A 10,924-nucleotide genomic window follows, 5' to 3' on the forward strand; every position below is an offset into this window, starting at 1 on the left:
ACTCAGAAAATTCTTAAAAAAGAATCCTAATCTTTTTACATATAATTGCATTTCTCGGGTATTCCTTTATCCTTGTTCTCTCTCTCTTTATCACACACCGTATACCAGAGCCAGTCCCTGTCCTGTCACAGTCTAAATACAGCTCCTCCCCCATCGATGCTGCTAGCAGGCATGGTTATCACCCTCACAGGGCCAGGGCATCCCGCAGCCTCACCAATTCTGTTCCAACACACAAACACTATCCATCCACCTGCTGTTGTTGAGACCCCTTCTTGACTACCCTTATTGCCCATCTTGGGCATCTATATCCTTAATTACCTCTGGGAGAATGTGTAAACCAACTCCACATTCTTCCAGGGATTCTAAAAGAGATAGTTTAGGATCATCATCCCTTTTGCCAGAGTTCCTTCCCAGTTCTACCCTTGCTACCCTCGTGGGTGCCCTCCCAGGTGTACCTGTGCTACCCTCCTTGGGTGCCCTGTTTTACCTGTGCTACCCTCGTGGGTACCTTCCCAGATTTGCTCCCCGAAGATCCCATTTTACTCACTGGTGAGATTTCCAGTGGTCCTTCCCTGTGGACTCTTCACAGACCCCTCTGGTTGGCCACTCATCTGTCTCCTGGACAGTCTCAGGAATGCAATCGATTGCCCGATGCCAGCTGGCACCAAGGGGAGCTGATCATTGACAGTGGGTGAGGCGCGCCTTCAGCTCTGCTTGCTGCCTGCAGCACCAGATGGTGGAAATATCCTGGACAAGCCCCCAGAATTGTCAGGAAAATTAATCCACAAACACTAGAGGTTTCTGTCCAAAAAGGAGACATAGGAGTCGCTTTTGCTTTATTCAAGTAAAGGGAGAGGCCATGGGGCATTCCCCTGGGGTCTCTCAAATTTTTGGAGGACGCAGTCTCCTTTTTATCCTATTTTCCCAGCCGCATTTCCCTCTCTCTTTTCCCATTGGCTGAGGTACTTGAGAGGCACAGACTTCCCAGAACGCTTGATACCTAAGATTCCCCTCTAATGTATAACCGTCCCTTTTACTTTTTAATTCTTACAGAATTCATAGTTTTCCCCCACTTTGTTTCTTTCATCTTCCAATACCCAGTTTCATTTATCAGCAAACCTACAGTTTGTTTGTAAAGGCAAATGTCTTTTTTCCATTCATCAATCAGTGCAACCAATCCCATTGTTTCTTCTATCTCTCAGTGCTAGCCTTATCTACCAGCAGACCTACAGTTTGTGCGTAAAGACAAATCCAGCATTCCTCTCATGCAGACATCAGCAAAGCCTATTATTCCCTGCCCATGGTGAGGGGGTTGAAACTAGATGATCGTTAAGGTTGCTTCCAACACAAACCACTCTATGATTCTATGATCTCTTAAATACAGCTGATATTCCGTGTACAGCCCTTCTTCAGGGACCTTGGCAGAGGACAGATGACAATTCGTAGCTAACTGGCCCAGGTGTAGTTGATGCAAGGCAAAGCAGGCACCAAGGAGATGTGGAGCTCTTGGAACAATGTCGCAGTGGTGGGAGATGGAGAGACAAACATGCTCGTAGTGTGCGCAGCAGAGAATTTAATGGCTTACACAGCTCTTATATACCCTATTCAAAAGACTCTGCGTTCAAACCTGATTGGCTATGATTGCTTACCACTCAGCTCACTGACCAATAGCTGCCTGCTTGCGTTCTCTTCAGGGATATGCTCTCTATAGCCAAACCCCTCCTCCTTTTATGATGCATACAGTCCAGCTGTATGCTGTCATAGAAGACTCTTATGTTTTACATGGAATCACTGAAGTGTTTTCTGGGTGTGAAACGCTGAGTTAACTCTTCATGACTTGCTGTGTTTGTCACTTGCGATGTTCCACTCTTTCAGTGTGTTTGTATGTGGGAACAAAGTATCGACATTACTTTTTATTCTTTCGATGAACTTACCTAGACCCAAGTTGTGTTCTTTCATCTTTTCAGCAATTCTATAAAACCCCTAAAAACAAAAAATGCCTTATAATTGTGGTTGACTTATAGTGTTAGACTGTCAAAGACATATTTTTCAGATTGTGTTGGATTTGATCTCCAGCCTAGAGATCCTCTAGGTTTACCTGCTTTCCATAGATCTGTTTAAAACTTACAAGTCTGTGTCAGCAGGTTTCAGAGTGCAGTAGGGAGACTTGGTAGCACTTTAATTGTCCTTTCTTCCTATAGGGATATGCTCCACCACCAAAAAAATGAATTGAACAGAAGCGACCTGGGCTCCCCTTAAATATAACATCTCTAGTTAGGTTGTCATCAGCGGTGCCAAACCAGATTTCCATTTCCTGGGCTTCTGAAATTGGAAAGGTAAACTGCATGTTGTGTAGGATGTGGGAAGTTGTCTAAATAACCTCATCTAGCATTTCTTCTCTCCTACTGCCTGATATTGCTGGCAATGCATACACCAGCAAATGTTTAGCATTAGGTGGCCAAACTTATCAGTGCCAGGAAATAAAATTTGCTCCAGAACTATTGTACTTTTCAGTAACATAAATATGATTTACATACAGATGATAAAGACTTCCTTATAGAATTCACATTAGAAAGCTTGCTGTTAGGAGTTGCCTGAAGTGCGTGTCAAAAATAACAAGCTTGTTTTGTGGTGTAAATAGTACAAAACAGTTCAGACATGACAAAATAACAAAAAGAAGACCTACTCACTTCCTTGTAGCCTGATGGTGTGACAAATGAAATTGTGTAGCTGTATATTCTAAGGCATGTTTCTTGGTATCTGTTGGAATTGTCCATTGGAGAAGACTTTTTAAACTAATCACTAATCATAGTTGAAAAGAAATTGGCCTTTAAAATGGCTGTGTGGTTGTTTAGAAATCCACCTATGGATGTTTTTAAAGAAAGGAAATGACAGTAGGAAATTTCTGAATTCATTTTAGGTTTAAATAATGGTTGCAGGAGCCCTTCAAGTTATTGTTAAGTCAAGAACTACAGTAATTTCACGATTATAAGCTGCACCTGATTATAAGCTGCACTTCCGGGTGTCGGCAACATTTCGTTCTTTGTCCATATATAAGCCGCACCAGATTATAAGCCGCACTTTCATTCGCGGCGAGGATCCGTGTGCAACTTTCACAAAGTTGCCAATTAGTAACAGAATCATGGGATCGCGGGGCTTACTGGCTCGGGACCAGGCGGGCCCGGCTCAGCGCCACCTCCCCAGGGCCGGGCTATGCCTGCCGCCGCCCCGCACTGCCCCTCTGGGGCTGCGGGCTCATATTTCCGGGTTGGCAAATTTCTGAACTTTGTTCATATATTGGCCACATCTGATTATAATCCTCACTTCCAGGTTGGGACCAAAATTTTAGTCAAAATGGTGCGGCTTATATTCGTGAAATTACTGTACTTATGCCTCTGTGACTATTTGTGTAAATGTCATGGTTTAGCAATGGTACTTCCCAATTTAGTGCTCCCCTAGAGACTTTCCAAACCATGCACCACTAGGTCTCTTGCTTTCCTCTCCCCCTCCCCTGCTGCAGGCTGGAGTGAAGAATTTGAGGCACAAAAGATAAAGATCATGGGTTGAGATAAGAACAATTTACTAAAAACAGTAATGAGATCAGAAAAGGAACAGTAACAGCAACAATACTAATGACAGAGTGTATGGGAAAAGGAACAACTGACACAGAAACCCCCTGACAACAGATGATACCAGATGGCTCCCTCAGCTCCCTCTGCCATGCCTGTGTCACCAGGCTTACTCAACCTTAAGGAACCCCCTCTCCCTGGAAGACAATCCCTGCCCCTGGCAATGACATGAGGTGGTAGGCAATAACCTCCAGTTCCCAGCCATGCCCCCTCCTGGCTACTGCAAAAGCTAACCCTGTCCTGGACAGAACCAGGACAGTAAATCCTTCTGGATTCAATTATCAAAGTAGCTTACCTTTTTTTCTTCAGAATCAAAATCTGGACTAGAGACACCACATTTCAAAGCGAGACTCCAGTAAAAGCTTTTTTACACTAATTAAAACTTGTAAAAGAAATTGGAGAGAAAGCTAATGTTCAGAAAAAGAATGAAGGGCAATGCTGACAGCAGTGTTTTTTTGGTTTTTTTGGTTTTTTTCTAAAACAGAGCTGGAGAGAAAGATCTAGGCTGTTTCTTCCCAATCAGAAAATACAAGAATCTTAAAATTACTACAGTGCTGTGTATGGTCTTGGCCTCTCCTGTTGACCTCGGCTTTCTTCCTCCCCTCTATCTGCCAAAAGATATTCTCATGGAAGCAAATGACTTTGAGGTTGTACCAGCATTCCCTCTTTCCCTGAGATGTAGAACAAGATTTTTGCTTTAATGTTTGTGCCAGAACTCATGTAGTATCTATCACTATACATCCTCAAAGTTGAGACCTTGGGGGTCAGTCTGGAATGTCAGCAGGCTCATATACTAAGGGCTTATTGGCATGGACTTGACTGATAGTGGAGGGCTGCTGAGCAAAGGAAGCATTAACCCCTCAGAGGTGGTCAGACTTGAGCCTAGAAAATTCTTTCTGTAGGTAATGACATTCTTTAAGGAAAAAAAAAAAACCCACACCCAAACCAAAACTAATTTTTCTTAGTGGTGTCTCATGCATTTAGATCACTTTATCTGCTCATCTAGGCAAGAACTGCTAGGACTTGCAGAATTTTCTCTTCATTAGTGACCTTGAAGAGAGTGAATGCTGAACAAAAGCATCTGGCAGGTGGTGTGAATTAGGGAAGAGTAGTAAATGCTATGGAATAGGGCCAAACTCAAAGGAGTGGACACAGTATGACAAAGCTTGGCTTAAAAGTGCATAGCAAGCTAAAGAAAAAGTACAAAGGTACAAAGAAATTGGTGCAGCCGTGTGCCTTTAGAAGGTGTTCTGTTTGCACTTGAAAGACTATCATCTTTTGTTTTGTGATTGTCCCCGAGCTCCCCACTAACAGATTGATACTGGAAAGAGGGAAGGATTTAGACAAACATGAGAAGTTCCTAAAGACATGAGATGTATGATGAAACTGCACCCTAGGGCCTGGCCCTGCTCCCCAAATACCTTGCAGAGCTGGCCTTGGATGCTGTTTCATGTAGAACAGAAGGACATTAGAGGCTCTATCTCCCAGGGTTGGTATTCTGCTTTATTCTTAGGCTTCCATGTGGTCAGAGCGAGAGATGGGGATAAAGAGAGAGCCCACACGTGGGCTCAGGGTTTTTCTCTGGGTCAGGAAAGGGGAGGGGTCAGCCTTGGCCTCTGGCCAATCCCACCGCAGGGGCCAGTCCACTGGTCCTGCAGGGGTCACAGGGCTAAAGGGACATACCATCCCCAAAACAGTAGGGTATTGGGTTACAACATCTCACCCTTTTTTTGTTTAAAAGAAGAGAGAAGGGTATTAGGTTGTTAAAAGGAAAACAAACATTTTAAAACATGTTAAAAGTCTCTGAGTCTGCCGGAAGGTCATCTTCTGTGTCAGTTCTCTCTCCTCTCCGGCGGCGTCTTCTTTTCGAAGCAACTGCGACTTGCTTCTCTTCCTCCTCAGCTGGAGTTGGTTGTTTGGGGACATAAGGCTTCACCCATTTCTGGGGAATCCACCGAGGGCCTGAGGGAGTGGATACGCACGCATAACCACGTCCCCAGGTAACAAGCTCATAGGGACCTTTGGTTTCCCAGGTTTCTGGATCCCTAATCAAAACTGGTGGATGCTCAGACAGCTTGAAGTGTTTGCCACTGTTAAAATGACGAACCACAGGAGGATTCATGTTTTCAAATGAACAGTTCAAGAAATTGATAGTGAACAGGGCTTTGCACAGCTTCTGCTGTGGAGACATCCACACAGTTGAATTGCTCTGTCTAGCCAGAACCTGCTTGAGCGTCTGATGTGCACGCTCAATCACAGCTTGGCCTGTGGGGGAGTGGGGGATGCCTGTCTTATGTTCCACTCCCCACTGCTGGACAAATTCCAGGAACGCCTTGGACACATACGCTGGGCCATTATCTGTTTTGATTTCCTTAGGGATCCCCAATACTGAAAAAGCTTGCACTAGGTGTTGTTTGGCATGCACAGCTCTTTCTCCTGCATGGGCAGAGGCATAAACCGCACCTGAATATGTGTCAATGCTTACATGAACATATTTGAGGCGACCAAAACTGGGAATGTGTGTGATGTCTGTCTGCCACACCTCACAGCTGCCAAGGCCTCGGGCGTTAACCCCTGCACCTAGCGATGGCATGGCCTGGAGCTGGCAGCTGGGACAGGTGGCCACAATGGCTCGAGCCTGACTCCGTGTCAGCTTGAACTGACAGATCAGACCTGGCACATTCTGATGGTACTGCTGGTGGCTCAGCTTTGCCTGTTGGAAGATGTCTGGGAGGCGTGCTTGTTCTGCTGGGGTGGCAAGGGAGTCTGCCTGACGATTCCCTTCTGCGATCTCACCTGGCAAATCGCTGTGTGACCTCACATGCATCACATAGAATGGATGTTCTCTATGAGAAATCAGATAGATTAGTTTTGACAGCAACCTGAAAAGCTGCTCATTGTCAACCTCTTTGAGCACTGCCTGCTCCGCCCTGGACACTACTCCCGCTACATAAGCCGAGTCTGTTACCAAGTTGATTGGCTCTGAGAACTTCTCAAAAGCTCTTACCACTGCAGCCAGTTCAGTTACCTGAGGCGAACCCTCCACAAACTCAACATCAGCTTCCCAATGCTGAGTCTGAGGATTTCTCCAAGTCATCACCGACTTGTGGGAAGCCCCAGAAGCGTCTGTGAACACTGTGAGAGCTTTGAGTGGTCTCCGACTCCTCTTCTCTCGAGGAATGAGGTGGAATTCCTCATTGAACAGCTTGTGAGACGGGGCATGGACTGATATTTGTCCACTGTAGCTGTCCAGAGACAACTGGAGACTGGCATTGCTCTGGAGCAAGTGCTCGAACATCTCTTTTGTCAGCCTCTCAGGAGAGCTCCTTCCCTCCTCGGAGAGTTTGACTGGAAGGTGAATACATGTGAAGTCACAACCTGCCAGCTCATACAGTCTCATCCTTGCCTTACGAATCAGCTGAGCTATGAGTTCTTGTGGCTTTGTGATGGTTTTGGATCTTTGGTGGGAGAGGAAGACCCACTCTATGATTAAGAGCGAATCTCTCTGCCCCTCGATCCATTGGAATATCAAACCGTGTAAGTGTGGTATTTTTCCCAGAATTATGAATTTGAAAGGCAGTTCAGGCTTGTAGCGATGAGCCTGCCTCTCTGCTAGAGCTTTCTGTACCTTTTCGATTGCAGTTTTTGCCTCTGGGGTCAGTTCCCTGGGAGAAATCAGCTCTCTCTCCCCCTTCAATAAATTGAAAAGGGGCTCTAGGTCCTCATTAGTGAGGCCTAACCAGGGCCTAACCCAATTCAAAGACCCACACAAGGAATGGAGATCTGCTAAGGTCTTTGGGTTACAATTAATGTCCAATTTCTGAGGAACAATGGTCCTTGCAGTGATTTCCAGGCCCAGGTACTTCCAAGGTGGCATCCTTTGGACTTTATCCTCCTGCAATTGAAATCCAGCAGAGGTTAAAACCTTAACCACTAGGTCAAGCGTGTGTTGGAGTATAGAGTCATCGGGGGCACACACAAGCAAGTCATCTACATAATGTAGGATGATGGCTTGCTTTCTCTGAGCACGCACTGGAGACAGCAATGAGGCCACATACCACTGGCATATGAAAGGACTACACTTCATCCCTTGAGGGAGCACCTTCCAGTGGTAGCGCTTCATTGGGGCTTCTCTGTTGATAGTGGGAACAGAGAAGGCAAACCGTGGAGCATCTGCTGGGTGTAAAGGGATTTGAAAGAAACAGTCCTTAATATCTAAAACTGCCAATTTCCAATTTTGAGGGAGCATCGTTGGAGAGGGCATCCCTGGTTGAAGTGATCCCATGTCTGCTATAATTTTGTTTATTTCCCAGAGATCATGTAACAATCTCCATTTGTCCTTCCCTGGTTTCTTAATTACAAATACCGGGGAATTCCAAGGACTTGTAGTTTCTTCTATGTGTCCTTTTGCCAATTGCTCTGCTACAAGCTCCTCCAGCGCCTTAAGTTTTTCTTTACTCATCGACCACTGAGCTGTCCAGATTGGAGAATCATCTAACCATGTCAATTTGTGGGCAGGGCGCTCCTCAGTGGCCGCCTTTAAAAATCCTGAGAACTTTTGGGAATTACCATTTTCATTCCCCACTGAGACATGGTATCTCTTCCCCACAGGGGGCACTTATAGTCTGTAACAAACGGACGGACACTAGCTATTTTTCCATCCGGCCCCTCAATTTGCACGATGCTTTTTGATATTTTTGCCAATTTGATTCCCCCTATACCTTGGATTTTGCCTGCCACGGGTTGCAATTCCCATTGTGACGGCCACATCCTTTCGGGTATGATCGTCACATCTGCCCCTGTGTCCAGTACCCCCTCCACATGGAGATGGTCTGAACCATGGGTCAGATTGCATGCCACAGAGGGTTTTTTCTCACCCACCACCTCTGCCCAATAGACTTCAGGTGATTTTCCTTCTGCTGTGATTTCCTTTGGAACAGGAATGGCCTGGGCGAGGATTTGCCCCTCGTTCAGGTAATAAGGTGGTTGTGAGCAGCGTGCTAAGAGAACGAAACCTGAGACATTTTCCTTCTTGGATAATGGAAGTAATTCCATCTCCAAGGGTGTGTGTGCTGTGTCCCCCATAACTAAATACTCACAGCGCAGTTCCAAATGCAACAGCGTCAGGTCCAGTGAAGTGCTAGACAGATCCACTGTAATTGCTGTCCACTCTGTTGACATAAAACAAACACCTTTAGTGGTCTTAAGATTGAGACGACCATAAGGCGTCCAACCCTTGCCAATTGAATATTTAACATTAATGCTATCATTAATCCCCACACCATTTGTCCCGTCCTCCCCCTTAGTTTTAAAGAGAGAGGTTTTTTCCCATGTGGAACCAGCTGTATTTATATCTTTGCGCGTTATGGTATTTATGGCGGGCACGCGCTGTACACCTAGTTTTTTTGTTTGTTGGTCTTCTTCTGTTTCTGGCTGTGTGGGCAGTCCCTTGCATAGTGTCCTGTTTTCTTGCACTGGAAGCAGGTGATGTGCTGCAGCTGCTGTGGTGGTACCGGTTGCTTCCTTGGTCCTGGTGTCATAGCTGCTGCAGACCTTGATTATGCTGGTCCTGGATTCCTCTCTGGTGCACTGAACAGTTCTGCTTTTCTGGTGCAGGCTTCTATCATCTGTGCTAAGCTAGGTGGTGGGTCGAGGGGAAGACTAAGTATGACCCTGCGACATGATTCATTAGCGTTTTTCTGAGCCATCTCCTTTAGTAGCTCTGCCTGCACCTTTGGGTCCGAGACTTGTCTCTCCACCTGTGCACGGAGGCGATCCAGAAACTGCAAGAAACTTTCTGAAGGAAACTGTTTAATATTAACATAACTACTTGTAACTTCAGCAGTAGGTAACTGATGGAAAGCTTTTTCTGCTGCTAGAGAGATCTTATCCAAAACAAATTTAGTTAATAAACGTGCCTGTTTATCAGGGTTTTCAAATTGTCCCTCTCCTGTTAGGTGTTCCTGTGTAATATCATTATTATCCTTATCTTTTGCACTTTCTGGGCTTTGTTGTAGTTCCTGCAAAAGCACTCTTAAAGATCTTTTCCAAATACTTTCCCATAAATCAAATTCCGAAGCTGAAAGTAAACATCTGAATAAATCCTTAATATCATTAGGTACCATCTCATTAGAACTAAATGTTGCTCTTAAAAATCCTTTAAACATTTCACTGTGTCTACCAAATTCTCTTTGAACCTTACAAATTTCCTTTTTATCTTGGTATGGTAGTGGCTGATATGTTCTCCTGCCATTTCTCTTACCCATATAACTGACAGGAGCCACAGACGGTATCTGAGTTTCTAGATCGAGGGTTTTTGGGATGGGCTGTATTCTGGGCTGTGTTAACTGTTGATAATGTGCCTCCACCGGGACAGTGTCCTGAGCGATGGGCGGTGCCGAGGCCCAGGCCTTTATCTCAGAAGGAGGTTGTGTAAAACCTGTAGAACCAGTTTTCCCACCCCCACCCCCACCCCCATCTGTGCTAGCCTGATAGCTTGGGGGAGGGGATGGCAAAACCTGAATAGAGTGAGAATTGCCCTGAATACTCAGGGGCCAGGATGAGTTTGGGGAGGGGTTTAAGGGTGTTATCAAGGGAGAAGGAGTATTATGGGAAGAAGAAGAGTTTAATGCCATGTGGCTGGAGCCATTTTGGGGTCTGCTTTCAGCCTCAGTAGTAAAAGACACGTGGCTGTCAGCATGAGTTAGAGAGACAGAGGAGTCAGATTTCTTAGGTGAAGAGGGGATAACACATGCAGAGGGACAGATACAAGAACTGGTTGACTCTGAAGCAGTTTGCTGTGGCTGCCTGTTATTTTCTGTTTGAAGTAACAGTTTTCTAATTTGCAAAAATATAGGGATGAACATTAAGGCTTTTTTATCTCCATTTTCAACTTTTAAAGTTAATAAATCTCCAATTTCATTCCAAAAGAAAACCGAATTCATATCTGCCAAATTAAGATCAGATCTCTCTACAGACAGCCACCTAGCAAAGCGTTCTAGTTTTCTGTTAGTAATATTCACATTTGCAATCTTTAAAAGTTCTCTAATTTGTGAAGCCACGCTCTGTTGCAAAGTAGATTGCTGTGTACCCATATTTCCACAGCAAGTTACTCTAATATCTCACTACAAAGCACAGTTAAAACACAGTAAGAGAAGACTGCTAGTTGCCGGCTAACTGGCACCTCCCCCCACAGAGAATCACAGGCTGCAGCAAAAACGGCGCCTCTCTTTGAAATCAGCTGTCTGGCGTGATACTGTACACACGGCAGAAACTGTTTCAAGGCGGCCTTGCTA

This window comes from Catharus ustulatus, chromosome W (assembly GCF_009819885.2).
Source record: "Catharus ustulatus isolate bCatUst1 chromosome W, bCatUst1.pri.v2, whole genome shotgun sequence".
Classification (NCBI taxonomy): Eukaryota; Metazoa; Chordata; class Aves; order Passeriformes; family Turdidae; genus Catharus; species Catharus ustulatus.